Source organism: Wyeomyia smithii, chromosome 2 (assembly GCF_029784165.1).
Source record: "Wyeomyia smithii strain HCP4-BCI-WySm-NY-G18 chromosome 2, ASM2978416v1, whole genome shotgun sequence".
In the NCBI taxonomy this organism is placed as follows: domain Eukaryota; kingdom Metazoa; phylum Arthropoda; class Insecta; order Diptera; family Culicidae; genus Wyeomyia; species Wyeomyia smithii.
In genome coordinates, this window is record NC_073695.1 from 32,078,908 (window position 1) to 32,100,972 (window position 22,065).

General features: G+C 42.3%; 1 protein-coding gene across 3 annotated transcripts in view; it reads left to right on the forward strand.

Annotated features, from left to right (window-relative positions):
- The first annotated feature begins 2,949 nt into the window (after positions 1–2,949).
- LOC129726161 (diacylglycerol kinase 1) overlaps positions 2,950–22,065 on the forward strand; it is a 247,884-nt gene continuing 228,768 nt past the window's right edge. For all 3 annotated transcript variants that reach the window (XR_008728257.1, XM_055682855.1, XM_055682856.1), the window contains exon 1: positions 2,950–3,211. The gene's annotated coding sequence lies outside the window, so the exon portion shown is untranslated. The remainder of the gene's footprint in view (positions 3,212–22,065) is intronic.

The following is a 22,065-nucleotide window of genomic DNA, read 5'->3' on the forward strand; positions in this document are numbered from 1 at the left end:
CATGGAATAGTTGAATAAAGATGACTTCTTAGAACAGCAACTGGACACTTCGGCCTGGAGCTGGCTGGTAAATAAGTATCTAAATCTGCATCCGTAATCACTAGGGTGGGGAATCGTTATATGGAAAAAACGAAACCTGATAGCAGAAAGCCAGAACCAAGTTTTTTTGTTCTATTTGGAGCCCCAAACAATCCTAAATTTAATGGAAGTCGATTGTTCTAGTTTCCGCTTGGCGCATTACATTTCAAATGTATATGGTGATTTGTATGGAAAAACCAACGTTTTTGCATTTTTCTATCTAAAGAGCTCAAAGTGGCTCAAACCATAGGTTTCATGACTTCAAATGGTAGGTTTTTTGATGCCTAACAACTTGGCCGAAGACATCATAGAGCTAGGGTGTCCCAAAAAAATACTGGAGCTGTTTAAAATTGAGTATGTCGAAATTTATGTTGCAAATCATTTTTTCTGCCAACACTGCTAGTGTACCGGTGTTAGTCAGATTCCCATCAGAAGTAACCTCTTAAACACGTTGTAGATTCTACCTACGCCTAGAATATTGACCTGAATTTGTTTGTTTGATCCAGCTTAGTGTATAAACTCGTTATGACAGGTTATTTCTGATGGGAATCGTACTGGAGCCGGTACATTGGTATTGTTGGCAGGAAACAAGATTTTTTGCATTTAAATAGACATACTCAACTTTGAACAGCTATAGCTCTTCTTAGGGACATCCTAGCTCTTCAGTGCTCTGTGCAAAGTTATTAGGCATCTAAAATACTATACTTTTACATAATGTAGTGCATTATTAGATCATTATTGAGCTCTCTAGAAAGGTAAATGAAAAAAGTAGGTTTTCCCATATGAATTTTCATACAAATTTGAAATGCAATGAGCCAAGTGGAGACAAAACCAATCGACTTCCGGTAAGTTTAGGGTTGTTTGGGGCCCCAAAAGGAACCAGAAAAACTTGGTTCTGGAAAATCGATCACTTTTCCCCACCCTAGTATCCACATATCCGCATCCGCATCCGCATCCGCATCTGCATTCGCATCTGCAGATGTGTAAAAAATCACATCCGTAACATTCCTGGTACCTACAGCTGGCTTTGCAATAACAGATTAGCAATCATGCTCATGCTCATACTTTCCATATTTTAGAACCAATAATTTTTTTTCTTAAATTTGTTTCATTAAAAGAAGGTTAACTTATAAGGTACAAAACAATGTAAGAAGTCTGTTGTACTATCTGCGCTGTGACCGTCTCTGATATTATTTAATGACGAAAAATCATGTTTGCCCTCTGCTGCTTTTTAATTGTGATGCGTTTTGCTACCATGTCCTACGACAAATGAGTATTTCACCCCGCAAAACCAACTTCATAGGCGAAACTTCGGAGTTCGACTTATTTTGGCGACGTCTCATATGAACCGAACGTTGATGGACACATTCAAAAGTCGAGAGGGTGGAGAAGGGGAGAGCTTTGTTCTTAAATTCGACTGGCATGATGGCCCTTTGCTATCAAATTGTTTCAATCACATCACCAAATGGCGATACATTTTATGGGTATTTATATTCATTAATTCAACAACTTAATAACGCTTCCAGAAAATGCACTTCTAAATATTATTCAAAGACGAAGTCCAACGTCAATAAATAAAACAATTTTTCATGTTTAATTTTATTTTGCCAACGTAATTTACACAGCCAAACGTAGTCCCGTCAAAAATCTGCATATCGATTGGAACGAAAACACTGCATGTAAATAAATTTCAACACTCGTACCGCTCGTAGTAGCGTTGACCTGTCTGTAGCAGCTGTCGGTAGTTTTGCAAGCAGTCATCTGCTTCACAACGCATCAGCACAACAAGAAACCAAAATCGTACACATCAGTCCACACGAATTTACGAGGCATGCTCTCTCGAACATGCGCATATAATTTTAGCCGATTCGTTTCACCCATCGACCGTTATCTATTTCAGCGCTAGTTGTGTGTGGATATGGACTAGATCGGTGGGTGGTAGTGCGCCTAGATCGAAGCTCACCCATCCGGATTCGTCACACGCTACATCCGCTGGCGTCCCTCGGTCTGAAAAGTGGTTCGTTCGACCTTTCGGTATACTCCTAGTGATTCTACTCGGAAGAAAAGTGGGGGAATGGGGAGACCACGCCGTATGCCCCACTTCCACACAATCTGTTTTACTTTGCATCATTACTCTGCTTTACGGTGTCGTGGTGGGTGGTGCTGGATGGTGGTGCACGGAACCGAAGGAATGGTGTATGACGTCATAGCTGTTTTTGCTGTGAGGAGGTGTGGTTGGTTTTGGGAAACGTTGAAGTTGTGTCAGGAGTGTTTGTGTTTATTTTCTTCTCTCTCTCTTTCCCCGCTCTCGCTCTCTAGCCTGTCCCAACATCATTGGATTATGATTAAATGTTTTTTGTAATGGATGGCCAAATAATTCCACTGGGACGGTCACGCTTATATAAGGCGTTGTTTCGAAAACTTTAATTGAAATATAAGGAAACGAGGAACTTTACTATCCCAAGACATGTTACACAACATCCTATTCACACGGGTAATCAATTTGATATTAGCAAGAACCTAGGGGAATTACGAGAAGGCAACATTTCAGGATCATTTTCATTATATCGAAGCTTGCCTACCCTAAGCTGAAAATAAATAACAAAATAATAAAAGCAGCGTCATTAGAACGCGCACTAAAACTTGCAACCCCACAACCATGTGCGCCGTGCTATCAGCGGAGATAGCAGATTCACTCTGATAAGCCGGCGTTGTTTACGATTCGTGTAAACAATTGTTCGGCTATTCGCTCTTGTGAGCGAGATCAATCCTCCTGTTTTCCATCAGATGGAAGAACTCATCCTCCCAATCGAAGCTCTGCTGGTAGACAATTTTCTCCGCTAGTGTAGTACTCAGTCTCGCTCGAACACTCGTCGCGGTCGGAAGTCGCAAGCTACAGTTCTCTAAGTTTCGGTTTAACTGTTGGACTGCTGTACAGCAGCACACTTTGGAGTGTGAGTGAAAGTGAAAAAGTGAAAATCAAGGTTACTGTACATGCAGGCAGTTTCTGTCGAGTCTGGTTTATTATCACCCACTGAAGTTGTCGCTCCTGGAAGGAGAGAACCGGAAGCGTTGTCTAATTTGTCCCTGTTTGCCAACCGGCCAGTGGGGAGTTGTCACTGGACAGAAGCGTGTAAGTGTGGAGATTTTTGTGCGGACGAAAAAAACTGTACTACGTTTGCATAGGACGAAGCCTTTCCAAACGCGCTATAAGGACCTATTTTTTGCTCGGAAGCAGTCATTAGGGGTAGTCTGTCATTTGGTTCTTGGAATCGTATTCCAGCAGATAGTCCTTGAACGGCAAAGCAATTTTGTCACTCGCCATGTCTATCTTTCTAAATATAACAGCTACGGGGCACTATCGGAGAAATCAGTGAGCGACTGCAATATGCGCGAATGTGGCTCGGACGGCACGTTTAGTTGAGTGAAAAATTGCGTTTGGTGGTCGCTAAAGTCGTCCACCCGAGGAAGCGCAGTGTGCTGTGCGGCATAACGAGCAAAGACATTCATTAGGTTTACTGCTGGAACTCCGATGGGAGGTGCAGAAACATCTTTACGTCTACGGAGTCGGTTTTATCTTCTCGTGCTGTGTTTTCATCCCATTTTTTGTGCCGTTGGAAATTTTTCGTATTGTTAAAGCGTACGCGTAAGTTGACACTGTAATGGTTTCTGCAGAAGAAATGCCGCTTCGTAGTCACCCTTTTTCGGCTGGGGGAGGGCTTTGACATCTCGATCAGATGAAATTTGCAATTTATATGCAGACTGTTCTCAATTCACGCGCTCTGGATGTCATCGTTGGATATTTATCCCAGCATGTGTTCCACATACGAAAATTCGACACCGGAGTGCGGTTTGATACATTTATGTATAAGGTAGATTGAGAATCAAAAGGCATGAAGAAAACGTTTTCTATCGGTGCGTAAGATAAATTCCGTGATTATATATTAACTTTTTCATCCCTATAAAATAAGTTCATTATTACTTTCGCGTTCAGGTCCTGAGAGTTGAAATCTAGTCAAAATCCATTTTACTTTATTTTACTTTAGATATTGAGATCAAACACTTTGAATGGCGTGCTTTTGATGGAGACGCGTGGTATTTAATACACTAGAAGAATAACCGAAACGTTGTTTTACTCTTAAGAGTTTCCTGAATTTGTTTGTTCATAGGCGTTTCCTTAAAAATTCACCTAATTTGAAATACGGAATTTTCCTAAATTTACTTAATGTTCACAAAAAAATTCTTTTAGGTAGGCCTACATGCAAGAGTTTCATATTTTCAACTATTGTCCCGTCTCCTTACTATTAAATTGAGGTGGTAAATACGATGATAGGAAAGTGAGCTTTTTTATTCGAGTTTAAAAATGATTATTTGTAATGAAAATACGAAACCTAATTTTTCAAACCACTATTGAAGAATGAAAATGTTCGTGTGAAGCAATGAATTTTACTTGAAAGAACATGTTTCTTCACTTAAGCAATTCTATATCACGTGTTACATAACGTATAAAACGAGTACAGAAAAGCAAAAATAGACGGCATTTTGGGATTAATTTACCATCAGTTAGGGTAGGAAGGAAGGAAGTGTTACAATCGTTATTGCCAGAGACCCAGTTTATTTCTGCATCTTTAACCACTCCCAAGTAACAATTCGTGCCGTATTGCATTCTTATAGCGGTTTCTATGACCAGTTTCGTAGACCTGCTATTAAAACTATAGACACCATCAGAACCTCCTGATAACCGCTATAAGTTCGCTTTACAGCGAAGTGGCCCACGCTTGCCAAGGTTGCTAAACAAATTATAGGAACAACAACAAAACCGCTTTAAACCCAATTGGAAGTTGTAGCAGTAGGCTAAAAGCAGTTGGCATTACCGCTGAATATCATCAAGTACAGGTACACTTATTGCGCTCTGCTACTAGCTACAATAAGTTCAATTTAACTTTTCACTGCTTGCCAGCAACCACAAAAAGTTTGTTTGTTGTGTTATTTCACATAAACTTTAGCAGCCAGTATGTTTTATTTCCATATGGGAATTTCTAGCAAAGAAAAGTGCTCATGCATTTGTGGTGGTGATAATCGCGAAATCTTTTTTCTCTAATGGCGATATTACTGGAAGATGATAAATAAAGTGGAACTTATGAGCGGTTAAATCAGTTCTCAAGCATATGCGCATAAAGTTTTGTTGTGCATTAGGCGCATAAAATTCATGCGCCCTCAAAACAGTACTGTTTAACAAGAAGTTACATTGATAGAAAACAAATCATCCGAGTAATTCAACCCCAGTTTACCAAAAAATAAATCTATCTATATTTTCCAATATTAAAAAAAGAACAAAATAAACATTGGGTGTTACAGTTATCCATTAGTTGGACTAAAAACTAGATTTGAATTTCAAGGTCATAAAAAGTTTCAATTGTATCAAAATAGCGTGGCTGATTAGCAACTGGCATTACTTATAGCCGCAATAAGTATAATTGGTCAAGGATAAATAACACCACATTCAAAAAAACATGTCACTCCACCACCACTTAAACAGTTATGCAATTTGTTTTTTCCTAGAGTCAAGTTTTACAACAGCAGCGAGTCTTGCAGTACAAACTACATAACAAACTCGAAAGTACACACAATAAGTCTAAAAAACAAAAAAAAAGGAGAATGCGAGTTAACTTTATTTATTTTATTTACTTATGTAACCGCACAAATTCGAAGTTGATACGGTCTGCATCCACTTTCAATCAAATCCGTAATCGCAAATCTCGTCTTAATTAATAAATGATCGCACGCATTTCAATTTTTTTACTTAAAAATACATAAGGACCTTAATTCAAATGAAAGTAGCGAAGACAATAGCCAGTGAAAATTCGGATTGTTTCAGCAGCACAATTATACGCTTACGAGCAGACCATTGAGATAGATCTAGAATCTATTTCATGGAACAAGATGTTGAAGACAAGGCACAATTTATTCAGTTGCTACATGTTACTTCTAGATGAAAATTAGTTGTCGAATGGTGTGTTTTGAATAATTTTTTTTTCTTTTTCACCTTTTACTACCTACCCGGTGGCATTGCTATCTTCCCAATAACAAGAGACACAAGGAACATTAAACTTGTGCACTGTGTTGTAAAGGGTACGATTATGCAAACCGCTCTTAAAGTATTTAATTTAGCCTCGTTGTGGTCATCATGTTCCCACCAAGGCCGCAGCCGGATTATCGCCTTAACTTTATTTTTGAGTAAAAGCAGTAACAGCTATCGTGGCAGTAATTTTTCAATTAGCAGCGATCACCACAGGATTCAGACACAGGACACACAAGTAAAAATTGGAAACCAGATCATGACGAGATAACAATTGAACACATAATCATTCGATTGAGTTGAGAAATCACCGCCGCATCCACTGAAGCCGACAACACCACTGGAAGTCACTGTAACTGGAAGAACTGTGGGAGAATTTGCCGGATCAAATTCTGGAATGGCACACGTAGTTAGAAACAATAAATTTCTTTTTTCAACCTTACACTGACCTGTTTTGTCTAATTTGCAATATCGTAGCCACTCCCGTAGCGAGATGTTATCACGGGATTAGGCAAAACGACACAACTTTTTTAAACTTACGTTCTGCAACTCTGCAACTTTATTAATCATAGTCGGAGAGCGGATCAGTTTTATGACAGTATAGTTTTTCTTTTTTAGGTACGCTGCTCTTCAGTGTAGCCAAAAATATTGAATAAGGAGTATAGTAATATCTCGGGTATTCAAACGTCCTGAGTTTTAATTATAATTAGTTCGTTTGATAATGTACGTTCGGTAAATCTTGAATTGTCGATTTAAATGCTTGAAAGTATATTTTTGAATTGTTGGTACTAGTCATTGAAAGTCCAAATTGCTGAAACATCAAACTTAGTATCACCACCAGTATCAACAATCTTTGAGAAACCGACGAAAATAAAGTTCCGAATGAAGCCTGCAATTACTTGTACCTTGACACTTCATTGTGCACAAAAGTTTTCGTGAAATAAAACAAATGTAGCAAAATTTTTGGAATCATCCGTAAATTTGTCTTTTTCCTGAACAAAAAAAAAACAGTGAAACAAAAATATATCGATCAGCACGGCTGGCACCCACTAGCAAAAAAACACAGTGTGTCAACGGGTGTCAAAGCAAAACGACCAATCAGATGGTTGATAATTTGACACCCGCGTTTTTTGGTTTTCGTTGCACGTCAAAAAAAGATACAAGTTGTCTACCGTTCTCTTAGAACCAGGGATACCAGGTTTGCAGATTTTTCTTTTGAATTCTATTATTTATTATATTTAAGTATATTTGTAAATATAAATATATTTTCGCTTATATTTTTCAGTCTGTGGACATATTTATTTCCGAGTCTTCTAGTATTTGCGTTGCTTGTTCTTTTTTTTTCCAATCAACGTTTATTTGACACGGCACAATACCAGTTAATGTTTTACGGAGCCAATTATATCTAGAATTTTACTTCATAAACTATCTTAAAAACTAAAGACAAATTTTTTATCCTCGCTGCCGACTACGAGTTGTAATTAAATCTAAGATTAAAACTAAAACTAAACGCGTTTTAAAACTGGTGATTTGTTGTTGGGGCGTCATGATGTTCTTCAAACAGCCAAAAACAATGAGCAGCTTATTTGTTATGTTCTGCTAAACCAAGACACGAACTGGAAAATGGACTTTCTCGGGCCTCTAGTTGCTGGTATCGTGCGGGGTCTAGTTGCTGGTTCTCGATCGGGGGTCCAAACGTGTACTTGCGGTTAAGTTGGATGTAGACGGAAAGGAGTGGGGCTAGACTGGTGCATGGATGGATTTCAGGAAAATGTATATGGAGGACATGTAGGGAAGGTCAAGGCTCGCCAAGACATCACGAACAGGAACAGCCGGCTGTCTACCCTCGGCCTGCAGGGAAGCTATTAATTTAGACCTAGCGCCACGGTGTTCATGGCAAGACCAAACCACATGCTCTATGTCGTGATAACCTTCACCACAGGCACAGATACCACCTTCCCCGAGCCCAATACGATGGAGATGCGCGTCAAATCCATAGTGATTGGACATGAGCCGAGACATCATGCAAATGAAGTCTCGACCTACATCCAATCCCTTGAACCACGGGTTCGTCGATACCTTGGGGATAATGGAATGTAACCACCTTCCCAGTTCCCCCTTGGTCCAAGAATTTTGCCAACTGATGATCGTATTCTGACGTACAATTGCGAAAAATTCATTAAAGGCAATTGGTCTTTCATAAATTTCACCGTTTGCTGCGCCCACCTTAGCCAAAGAGTCCGCTTTCTCATCACCCGGTATCGAGCAGTGAGAAGGGACCCACGCTAAGGTAATCTGAAACGATTTTTCGGATAAGGCACTCAGATGTTTCCGTATTTTCCCCAGGAAATACGGAGAGTGCTTAACATCTTTCATCGATCGGAGAGCCTCAATGGAACTGAGACTGTCCGTAAAGATGAAATAATGGTCCGTGGGCATTTTTTCAATAATCCCTAGGGTGTACTGAATTGCAGCCAATTCTGCGACGTAAACAGAAGCAGGATTAACGAGCTTATGGGAGACGGTTAAATTGTTATTGAAGATACCGAAGCCAGTGGACCTATCGAGAAGTGATCCGTCAGTGTAGAACATATTGTCGCAGTTGATGTTTCGATATTTATTGGAAACAATTTTGGGGATCTGCTGCACGCGTAAATGATCCGGGATTCCACGAGTTTCTTCTATCATGGATGTATCGAAAAACACAGTAGAATCAGAAGTATTTGATAAGTCGACACGATTTGGAATATTCGAAGAAGGGTTAATATTTTGGGACATGTGATTGAAATACAATGTCATAAAACGGGTTTGAGAATTAAGTTCGATTAACCTTTCAAAATTTTCAATCGCAGGACGGTTCAAAACCTCCATTTGATAAGAATACGAGAAGACAGGCTCCAAAAGCGGTTTTTCAATGGTGGTACTCCAGCGAAGACCTCCAAACTCATCGTATGGGTCGACTGCATGCAACCCAAGGCGATACGCAAACAACGATATTGTATTCGCTCCAGTTTGATCAAATATGTGTTTGCTGCGGAGCGGAAGCAGAAACACCCGTACTCAATTACAGACAATATCGTTGTTTGATAAAGCCTTATAAGGTTTGGAAATCCCATGCTAGTTTTAAGTTAGACTTAATTTCAGCTCGTAGTCGGCAGCGAGGATAAAAAATTTGCTTTAGTTTTTAAGTCATCAGATATAATTGGCGCCGTTAAACATTAAATTGTATTTGTGCCGTGTCAAATAAATGTTATGTGAAGAAAAAAAAAAAAAAGCCTTATAAGGTCTCCCGGATGTGCTCCCCACCATGATCCGGTTATTGTACGAAGAAAATTAACTCTTTGTTCGCATTTTTTAATCAGATACCTAATGTGACAACCCCAGGTGCCTTTAGAGTCGAACCAGACACCAAGATACTTGTGTACCAAAACCTGAGAAATAGTTTTACCCATTATTTGTGGCTGGAGCTGAGCAGGTTCATGCTTCCTTGAAAAAACTACAATCTCAGTGTTCTCCGGAGAGAATTCGATACCTAGCTGTAAAGCCCAAGCAGACAAATTGTCCAAGGTATCTTGCAATGGTCCTTGCAAATCGGCAGCTTTGGCTCCTGTAACAGAGACCACGCTGTCGTTTGCAAGTTGTCTTATCGTGCATGAATTTGCCAGGCATTCGTCGATGTCATATACATAAAAAATGTAAAGAAGGGGGGTTAAACACGAGCCCTGAGGAAGACCCATGTAGCTAATTCGAAAAGTTGCAAAACCGCCATGCGTAAAATGCATGTGCTTTTCGGACAACAAATTGTGCAAAAAATTTTAAAATTGGAGAAAATCCTTGTCGGTGAAGTTTACCCGAAAGAATGCCAATTGAAACGGAACCAAAAGCCTCCTTAATGTCCAAGAACGCAGACGCCATTTGTTCTTTGCGAGCATATGCCAGCTGAATATCTGTTGAAAGCAACGCAAGACAATCATTCGTCCCTTTGGCACGGCGGAAGCCAAATTGAGTATCTGATAGCAGACCATTTGATTCGACCCAATGGTCTAAACGACGGAGTATCATTTTTTCCATCAATTTCCGGATACAGGATAGCATTGCAATCGGCCTATAAGAGTTGTGATCAGAAGCTGGTTTCCCCGGTTTTTGGATGGCGATCACCTTCACTTGCCTCCAATCCTGCGGTACAATGTTTTGCTCCAGGAACTTATTGAACAAGTTCAACAAGCGCCTCTTGGCATTGCCGGGTAGATTCTTCAACATGTTGAATTTGATTCTATCTAACCCAGGCGCGTTATTGTTACAGGACAGGAGGGCAACTGAAAATTCTGCCATCGTAAAAGGTGATTCTATCGCGTCGTGGCCCGGAGACGCATCGCGAACAATGTTTTGCTCAGGAACAGAGTCCGGACATACTTTCCTGGCAAAATCAAATATCCACCGACTTGAAGACTCCTCGCTTTCGTTGACCGTTACGCGATTCCGCATTCTTCGGGCTGTGTTCCAAAGAGTGCTCATCGATGTCTCCCTCGACGTCTCGTTCACGAACCGACGCCAATATCCGCGTTTCTTTGCTTTAGCCAAACTTTTAAACTTGGTATCAAGCTCCGAATAACTTTTAAAGTCGTCGGCACTGTCTGTATCCCGGAAGGTCAGATACGCGTCGGATCTTTGCGTGTAGACATCGGAGCACTCTTTGTCCCACCACGGAGTGGGAGGCCGTTCTTTGATCGTCACGCCGGGATATTTTTTTTCGTTTTATTTCGTTTGGGCTTGCATCGCGGCGTCGAGAATCAAGCCCGCGAGAAGGTTGTATTCTTCAAGTGGTGGATGATGTTGAATCGACTCGACCGCTTTTGAAATCATTTCCTCGTATAACTTCCAATCGACATTCCGTGTGAGGTCATACACGCAAAAGTTGAAGTCTTGTACAATCATCGGCCTTCCCGATTCGCACAAATGTTGCACAGAAATCGCACAATAAATGTGTGAAACGCATAACGCAACAGTTGTACTGCGAATAAATTGACATAGATTGAAATCAGAATATGTATCATATACCGACACTTTATTTCTCACATCGAGTGTATTTGTGACTGCTCTTTCTTACGTGCTCGTAGATTTTCCATACATGCGACGAGACTAGATTCTTCACATATTATTTGCAGGTTGCTCTTTCGCTTCTTTTTCGGTTTGGGATGCGACGCGCAAGGCGATGTCTCGTTGCTTTACGAAATGAGCGAGACACCCGTGCTGTACATACTAGATGCCAGTGTTGTTAGTCTCACTCATACTGTCGATGCGTGCTTGCTGCTATTCAGAGGAATGCATGAAGAAGAAAAAGTATCTCTCTCGAAAGCGTGTGTGCAAAAGACTTGAAAAGCGTAGCATATGTCTCGTCCTCAAGCAGAAAGGAGGAGAATGGTTTTGCTTCTCGCTCGCTTTGCAATGCTGCTTGATACCAGTTAAAACTGTTTAGGTGTAGTAGTTTGGAGCTGCCAAATACATTGGAGAAACGCTAGAGCATTAATTGCGTTATGCCCAACACGCAATCATTGTACTGGTTCCGAATTACATCAACAATTGCGCTAAAAAAGCACAATTTTGAGCTGGTTTCGCACCATCCAACTTTCGCGTGTATTCGACTTGTATTCGACCATTGGGTCGAATCAAATGGTCTGCTATCAGATACTCAATTTGGCTTCCGCCGTGCCAAAGGGACGAATGATTGTCTTGCGTTGCTTTCAACAGATATTCAGCTGGCGTATGCTCGCAAAGAACAAATGGCGTCTGCGTTCTTGGACATTAAGGAGGCTTTTGGTTCCGTTTCAATTGGCATTCTTTCGGGTAAACTTCACCGACAAGGATTTTCTCCAATTTTAAAATTTTTTGCACAATTTGTTGTCCGAAAAGCACATGCATTTTACGCATGGCGGTTTTGCAACTTTTCGAGTTAGCTACACGGGTCTTCCTCAGGGCTCGTGTTTAACCCCCCTTCTTTACATTTTTTATGTATATGACATCGACGAATGTCTGGCAAATTCATGCACGATAAGACAACTTGCAAACGACAGCGTGGTCTCTGTTACAGGAGCCAAAGCTGCCGATTTACAGAATGTCAATTGGTCGCATGCGAGTTGTCCCGTTTGTAACTGAAATAAGAATAGGCAAATGGTCGCTACCGTGAGGATCGAGGATTACCTTCCATGTGCAATCCAACCGTAGCGACGTCGAACATAAGGATAGATCCAAAGCGCTTGGGCACGCTGGAGGTTTAGGGATACGTGTCATTTCACCGTTGTTCAAAATAGTCATGTCGAAGTCATCGCAAAGGTTATAGATTAAAGAGGAGCGGTTATCATTGTAAGGGGAACCCCAAGCCACACCATGAGAGTTGAAGTCTCCCAAAATCAAACGTGGCGAGGGAAGAAGTTCTATTAAATCAAAGAGCAGCCGTTGCCCAACCTGTGCTCTGGGAGGAATATATATTGAGGCAATACAAAGCTCTTTACCTTGTATTGTCATTTGACATGCGACAACCTCGATGCCTGGAATCGAGGGGAGGCTAATACGATAGAAAGAATAGCACTTTTTAATCCCTAAAAGTACTCCTCCATATGGGGTGTCTCGATCAAGGCGGATAATATTAAAATCATGGAAGTTACGATCGGTATTCGAAGTAAGCCAAGTTTCACAAAGGGAAAATGCATCGCATTTGTTTTTATTTATCAAAACTTTGAATGAATCGATTTTTGGTAGAATACTTCTACAATTCCACTGTAAAACAGAAATAGAATCCTTCAAATTAGGAGATGAATTAGCCATCGAAGGATACGATCGCTGCAAGGAGGGGCCATTGGGCAGTCAACTGCTTCAGAAATGATCTAACTGTTGGGAGGAACGCTTTAAGAAATTTTTTAATTGGATCAGGTATATTGAAGTTTTCAAAAATCCAGTCCACAATATCTGAAAACTTCACCAATCCAGCATTTGAATCATCTACTGGATGTGCAAAAGGAACAACTGGGGTTTTAGATGTTCCTGGAAGTGCTGGGAACTCCTTCTGAGACTTTAAATTTCCGAGCCCAGGAGGAATTTGCTTCGGTTTTTCCTCAGCACTTTTTGTAGTGATTGTATTTTTAATTTCACTTTGAGAAATCCTAGGACCTTTACGGGGAAGCTTAGGAGAGGAAAGATTTTTCCACTTTCTAGACTCCCCAGGTTTTACATAGGATGTTTCCCCTAGTGAATCGTCCGAATCGGTTTCATCAGAGGACAGTGGATCAAAGGGGCTTGAAGTAAAGGGAGAGGTGGTCGCGGTCTTTTTAAGCATGTTTGCGTAAGAACGCTTCGAACGCTCCTTGAGTGACCGCTTGATTTTATCCCTGCGCTGTATGTACACCGCGCATGTGGAGAGCTCATGCTGATTTTCCCCGCAGTGAATACATTTTTCAGCATTTACACTGCAGGTAGCCTTAGCATGGGTCTCTCCACACTTGCCGCACCTTGCCTTATTGCAGCAGTAGGCCGCAGTGTGACCTAACTGCTTGCAATTAGTGCAATTCATTACGCGGGGAACATACAGGCGCACAGGTAGACGCATCCGGTGGATCGTCACGTGACTGGGCACGTACATCGGGGCATGCGGCGTTCCCAAAGCAACCGATTCCGCTTTCCAGTATACACTCAACCGACAGACCCGAATCGGTCACGACGCCGTCGATCTCCACGTCGCGAGCGGGTACATATACGCGGTACTCTCGAGTAAAGAGCTCGGAGCAGGCTATATCGTTGGCCTGTTTCCGGTCATTGACCACAACACGGAGCTTGTTTGGTCTGACCTTTGAAATTTCAGACACGGCCTTGAAACGTGACGTCAGGTCTTCTGAAATCTGCAAAATATTCAACGATTTCGACTTCGGCCCTGCTTTTGGCCTAAAGTACACAAAAAACCGGCTGCCCGCCGCTCCGTCTGGATAAAGCCTGGGGCGGGGGGTGACTGGAACAGGGTCAGAAGAGGATTGATCAGGAGGGACAGGGTCGATGAGGTTTGGGGACGGAGGATCGGGGGGTAAGGGATATACATCCATTGCGCTTAGGTAAGCGCAATAGGTCCGACAAGAAGCACGTACCTCTTTCTTAGCGTTTTCCCAACGATGCTCGAGTTGTCCTCGACAGCACAATCACCAGATCACGGCCACACGCAGCAACACAGCCAAACAGCAGCAAATAGTGATGAACAGCAGCACAGGAAATCAAAGGCCCTGAGCGCGGGTTATAACACAAATCAGGATTCAGGACAAACAATGCAGGATGAATCTGGCAAACGATGCCAGTTATGTAATATTTTATCCGAGTTAAATTCCTCTGAAAAAAACGCGGACTCGAAAAATGACGTCTATTCGCAACGCACACGTCTACTTCGATGATGTTGCTTGTTCTTAAGTGTGCAGAGTTTTTTGTAGACTTTTGTCGTAGCAACCATGATGTATAAGGACATGGTGTAACGGTATGTCAAAAGCAGAATCGGCAATTTCGGAAAAAAATTGTCAGAGACTAAGTTTGTTTATAAACAACCACTTTCTGTGTGTGTGAATGTGTGTGTGCGTGTGTGTGCGTGTGTGTGTTGCACATTCGATCGGATAGGAGTCACAAAAATTTAATCTAGTCGGTCCAAACAAAATTAATTGCAACTACCGTCGTCGATTTATTCAAAAACTATTGGTGAACGAAACTTCCACATATTGAAAAATTTCTGAAATCTATTTGTCCATAAGCTCTTGCATTTTCTTTGAATTTAAAATCAGGTGGTTATCGTTTCATTGAATCTGGTTGTCGTTTTCATCGAACCTGAAAATGTTCCGAACTGATTCGATGATAAACACTCTGGAGTCATTTCATCCACGGATCCTGAGATTGTTTTCTGTCCAAAACTAGCTCTGGAGGGTTTGAATACAACATTTTTCCTAACATTTTTACCATTTTATCTAATTTCATTTATCCTAATGTTAATTCTTTAGTTGAAATTTCTCTTCACACTTCGTTTAAAGCTGCCAAAAATCTTTATCCGTTCCCACGAATCCATGTTTGTTTACAAATTTGACAAATTGGAACTGAACACTTATTACAATCTTATGAGAGATTTTCCATAGCCAACTTGCTGTTCTCAATTTTTAAATGACTGCATTAAAACCGGTTTTATAACGGTTGGCTATTTCGATTTTATAAGACTCGCGCTAGCCGTAATGAAACCGCTAATGTGTGTGTGTGTGGAACCTTTCTAGATCCCACTGTCTGGCAGTGATGTAGTGAAAAAAAGACAGTTGCAATTATCTTTCATTTCTGCAACTATCTTTGTTTCGGGATCTAGAAGGTGTTAGCTCTACCGACCTTCCAAAGACCCTTTACAGAATGACTGAGTACTTGCAGTACATTCCGGAGTAATTATCCAATCGCTAAGCCCCGCCTCAAAATAATATTAGAATCTTGTAGATTTCATTATTATTTTCAGACTTTCAATTCGTTTGATACATTTGTATCAAAAAAAATTGACCCGTATATAATAGCATGTTATATTTATTGACAAGAGGATGCAGAAATTCAACTGTCGTACTGCACCAATATTAAACACAATCATAGCGAAATGCTAAGCTAAAAAAGAACGCTCTCACTATTTAAAATCGATCCACATCCTATTCTTCAATGCCCATCTGTCGAGTATCATTCAGCAGAAAAAATTCGTTGGACATTCATTATCCTTGGCTTCTGTTGCGAAAATCTCTCTGCAGAATTTTTTTGGTTCATGCTCACATGTTTTCTTCCTCAGTTTTAAGAGACACCACTTCAGTCCTAGCCTCATCTTCATGAACCGACCTGCATTGTAACACTTAAACACCTTTACCAAAAACAATAAAGAAAATATATCCAGCGAGAAAACTGTCACTCGATCTGTTTTAGAAAGTAACCCCGAAATGGGCAGTTAGGGGGAATAGGGGCATAATGAGCACCCTAACTTGGTTGCTGATTTAAGAATGGAAAACGACAAAAATTTTAAACTGTCTTTAGTACAAAACTTCAATTAACTATCTATAATTAAAGGTACACTATTCACAAATTGAAAAGTTTATCGTATAATGGTGAAAAACACAAATTAGATTCATGTGTGGGGCACAATGAGCGCCCCACTGGGGCATAATGAGCACCCACGGGGTATAATTGGCACTCTTATAGATCATATCTTGAAACTGTGTAGAAGTACAACTAATGGGCCAACGTTTGCGCGAGATGCCGTGATACTTGTTTCGTGAATGTCCTGTCGCGCCTTATGGTGGCTAATTCTGCCTGCTGTCCCTTTTCCTGACCGATTCGGTCCCAAAGATTTTCTAATATATGTTCGCACCATCACTGTAAACAAACACTGACTATCCCTATCCGTAATGAAACCGCTAATAAAGCAAAAAAACTTGGGCGATTGCTGGTTTTGTTTTTGGTTTTATAAGAGCTTTATTGACAGCTTTAAGTGTTTCTTACGGTCCGTTCTTTTGAGTAAGGAGGCTGACCGCCTTAAGATCGTTGGCAATAGCCGTTACCGCAATAAAACCGTTGAGAGAATTGGATAAGGCCAAGTAGCTATGGAATTGTTATTTGGGCTGTGAGAGAAAGGAAGGTGCTTCTGTCACCGTTGCAAGTATCGTTTTTTTTTCTTCTTCTTTTACCCACGTTAAGGAGCTTTGATAACCAAAAATGGCAATATTTTACTAAGATTCTCAATCACAATTATCTTCTCATTAAACAAGACTCTGTAACCTCGTGGTTACCAACAAAAAACGAATTTGACTACCGCTTCTAGATATTAGCGCATTACCTTTAATGCGCATACATACTCGATATTATTTTGCTTTATGAAATCTACTAAAACCATTCCAAAAACCGTCTTCGTAGAATCACCGTTTTGAGCTCAGTTTTTGTCCCATTTGAGATCTGTATTTTTTTTAAAAAGATCGGTAAGAAAATGCGAATAAGTGGACGAACTCTTAGAATTTTGATAAAATTCAAAACGGCGCCACTGTTGCCCCTTGAGATGAAATGTGTTCAAACTCGGGGGAATTTGTTTTTGCGTCAAAATACATGAAAAAATCATACATAGAAGCCAAGGCAAAAAAATTGTTGCACTTTGTAATACATTGGTGTAACTTTCTCTTTACAAGAAAAGTCTCTCATATAAAAATAAACCAGAAGGACGCCCAACGAACCTTCCCCAGGGACCTATAACTGGTAATATTTGACAGGACTAACGAAACTTGGTATAGTAGTGCCTTTTCCCTTGTAGGAGCTTATGACCACTGCTACCATTAGTTAGAAATATTGTGGTATCGTATAGTATGCAAGTAGAAGATTAAAATCATACTATTTACACGCAAGTGAATGCATCTCTTGATTCTATTATTCAACTGTTTGTAGTTTGCGGTTATTTTTGTGCCCATAAACGCCTATAATCCTCAAGAAATTTTCAATTGGGTAAGGTGTTTTTTAGAAGAAATGGAATCAAATTTTTCTCCAAACATTCGTTCTGGTACACATCTTTATTTATGGCTAATTCACTAAGAACTAGTTCCTCTGTTGCCATTATTTTGTCTGCTCTTCCACTATCTTCCTTGCAAATTATTGGTTTGCAAGGTTTGCAAAATATGATACACCGTTGAATCCGCCTCGCTTTTAAAATGGTTCAACGAGAACTTTTTGCCGAGATTTTTGTGCAGTTCAGTTAGAAGTGTACAATGCGCTTGCGGCAGATTTGGTATTTCCGTCATCAAGACGGCGGAGGTAGCAATCCAGCGCAAGAGAAGGGGAATACGCTACTGCGCAATCGTCACGCTCGACGTGAAGAATGCGTTCAATAGTGCAAGTTGGGACTCCATAGCGCTCGCGCTCAGGAGCATCCATGTACCGGTGTCGCTGTACAAGATTCTGGAAAATTATTTCCAGAATCGAGTACTTGTTTACGACACGGAGGAGGGTCAGAAGTGCGTCCCAATTACCGCAGGAGTTCCGCAAGGTTCTATCCTGGGCCCGGTGTTGTGGAATGTCATGTATGACGGAGTGTTGAAACTCAAGTTCCCTGTAGGGGTTGTGATCGTCGGCTTTGCAGACGACATAACGCTGGAGGTTTACGGCGAGTCTATCGAGGAGGTCGAGTTGACGGCCGCGCACTGTATACGCAAGGTCGAGGACTGGATGCGCTCCAGGAATCTGGAGCTCGCGCATCATAAGACGGAGGTCACGGTTGTGAACAACCGTAAATCGGAGCAACAGGCGGTGGTCAGAGTCGGAGACTGCACCATCACCTCGAAGCGATCCCTGAAGCTCTTGGGGGTTATGGTGGACGACAAGCTTACGTTCGGGAGTCACGTCGACTATGCCTGTAAGAGGGCCTCATCGGCTATTGCAGCACTATCTCGTATGATGTCCAATAGCTCAGCGGTTTATGGCAGCAAGCGAAGACTTCTTGCCAGCGTGGTTTCGTCCATACTTAGGTATGGTGGGCCAGTGTGGTCCAGAGCGCTAGGTACTAACAGTTACCGTGGTAAACTGGAAAGTACCTACAGGCTCATGTGCCTGAGAGTTGCGAGTGCGTATCGTACGGTGTCATACGATGCAATCTGTGTCTTGTCCGGCATGATGCCTATCAGCATCGCCATCAAGGAGGACAGAGAGTGTTTCGCCCAACGTGACACAAGGGGCATACGAGGTACCAGAAGGTCATTCTCGATGCTCCGCTGGCAGCGGGAATGGTCCAACTCCACAAAGGGCAGATGGACGCACCGACTCATACCGGAGATATCCGGCTGGGTCGGGAGACGACATGGTGAAGTGAACTTCCACCTGACACAAATCCTGTCAGGCCATGGTTGTTTCAGGCAATATCTGCACAGGTTCGGACACGCGGTGTCCCCCATGTGTCCCGAGTGCGTGGAGGAGGAGGAGACTGCTGAGCATGTCTTTTTCGTATGCCCCCGTTTCGCAAGAGCGAGGAGCAACATGATGGCTGTGAGCGGGCCTGGCACTACTCCGGACAATCTAGTCCGGAGGATGTGCGACGACCCGGACATCTGGAACGCGGTCTGTGCGGCCGCCTCTCAGATTGTTCTGGAGCTGCAACGTGTGTGGCGGGTCAACCACCAACACGCCAGTGGTAGCTAATTACCAGTCTCCAGGTAGTTAGCTAGGAGGTTATAAGAGTAAAGAGGGTGCATCACGCACAAAAGCCACTCCCCGACGTAATACTTAACCGTCGTTCCGGGAAGACCAGGGCTGGAGACTGGAGGGGTTTTAGTGGGTCGGGACAGGGATCAGTAGGTGTCTGGGCGAGTGTAACTACCCCAGCATCTCTCCCCTAGTCTCATCCCCACACCCTGAGTTCTCTTCTCAGGTGTCTGTTTGCAGATTTCCCCGCCACCTTTAAAAAAAAAAAAAAAAAAAAAAAGATTTGGTATTTCGCTGCACCAGACTACTAGATTCGCGCGAAAAAAATTTTCTCCGCACGTCGTGAACACGCATTAGTTAGGAGGTGCACGTGTGTTTTTTTTTCTCGAGTACACGGCTGGTGCACCATGTAGGGATGAATGGAGGCAAACGGGAAATCCAGTCTTTGTCTCTTTTATAGGGGAACTCATCTCAGCCCATATATTCATCTCATACAACATGAAAACACAGTTGAAAATAGAAAAAAAAAAACGCATGTTTTCTTCTTAAACCAATCTGCTAATCCATGGAATGGATTTTTCTTAGTTCACTTTAGATTCCTTATAAAGCATAATCCTCAAAAACTCACTTAAAAGCTTTAAATTTGATTTTATAGTCGGGCATCTGCACTCGAAAACCTTTCTTAATTCAATCACCTACCTCAGAAAACAAAATCCGCGCATTGTTCTATACGGCTACAACGGGACTCGTTCAGCAGCCAACCGAAGTTTTTTCATCACTAGCGGACCACTTTTTATTTCAATCACTAAACAAAATCACTCACTACACTAAGAATGCTTTGGTCTTTGAAATGTTCATCTCAAATTTCCTAAAACAAGCTTGAATTAGCAGAAATATATAAGATGAATTACTTAATTACTTTACTTTCAAGGCGACAGACCGATTATCGATCCAGTGCCGAATCCAGAATACGTCGCCATGTCCCTCGGTCTTGGGCTGCTATCCTCCAATCGCCCCTAACACCTATTTCGCGTGCATCCTCGTCGACAGCAAACATCCAACGAGTGCGGAGTCTGCCCCGAAGTCGACGACCTCTATCGGGATTCCTGCTAAATATAGCCTTCGCTTGACGCTCATCCGGCATTCTCACTACATGCCCAGCACAGTGAAGCCTGCCGTGTTTTATCCGCTTGACTATATCCGCCGATTTGTATGCCTGGTTCATGCGTCTGCGCCAAACACCATTTTCTAGTTTGCCACCAAGGATTGAACGCAAAATCCTACGCTCAAAAACACCAAGAGCTCGCCGATCAGCCTCTTTCAGCGTTCATGATTCATGGCCGTATAGAGCCACCGGAAGAATCAGTGTTTTATAGAGTGCAAGTTTTGTACGGATTTGCAGACTGCGGGACCTTAGCTGGTTACGTAAAAGATCCTGTTTGCAACTGCTATCCGCCTCTTCATATCACGGCTAACCTCGTTGTCACATGTCACTAATGTTCCCAGGTAAATAAATTCGTCGACTACTTCAAATGTTTCCCCATCTAGCACTACCGCAGCACCAACCTCCGACGGACTACCACGCACTCTGCCAGCCACCATGTATTCCGTTTTGGCAGAGTTTACGACAAGCTTTAATTTCGCAGCTTCCCTCCTGAGAGGTCCGAAGGCCTCTTCCACAGCTCTACGGTTGATGCCTATGATGTCGATATCGTCCGCCAAACCGAGAAGCATGTGCGACTTCGTAATGATGGTGCCGCTTCTCTGCACACCAGCCCTCCGTATAGCACCTTCCAATGCGATGTTGAACAATAAGTTCGACAGCCCGTCACCCTGCTTCAAACCATCTAACATCACGCAGAAATCCGATATCTCACCAACTATCCTGACGCATAATGCAGAGCCTTCAAGGGTGGCACGTATCAGCCTAATTAGTATTGTTGGGAAACCATGTTCGAGCATTATCTGCCATAGCTCATATCTCCTAACTGAATCGTACGCTGCCCTGAAGTCTATGAACAGATGGTGCGTCTGCAGGTTGAATTCTCGAAATTTGTCGAGGATTTGTCGCAAGGTAAACATTTGGTCCGTCGTGGAGCGTCCCCCTCGAAAACCGCATTGGTGCTCGCCAACAAAGGTCTCCTGCAACGGCCTCAGTCTGTGGAACAGGATGCGGGAGAGCATTTTGTACACGGTATTGAGAAGAGTTATGCCCCGATAATTGCTACAGTCCAGGCGATGACCTTTTTTGTAGATCGGGCATATGAGACCCTCCAACCAGTCCAAGGGCAATTCTTCATCAGACCACACTCTCAGCATGATACGATGGATGGCACGATACAGCCGATACAGTTCGCTCCCGACTTTGAAGAGTTCGGCGGGAATACCGTCCCGTTCCCGGCTGCCTTGCAGTTTCTGAGCTCTTTCACTGCTTTCTTCGCCTCGTCCATGGATGGTGGATCCACAGCTTGACCATCATTCTCAATAGTCACCCTGCTCCTTTCGACTCCACTGTTTCCCTCACCGTTCAACAGCACAGTGAAATGTTCCTTCCAAAGCCTGGCCACCTCTGTTTTATCGGTTATCATGTTCCCCTCCCTATCGTTGTACCTGACAGGGGCTGACACGTTTCGATTCCTGATTCCGTTGACCTTCTTGTAGAAGCTCCTCGCATCGTGCCTGGAGAAGCAACCTTCCGCCACCGCAAG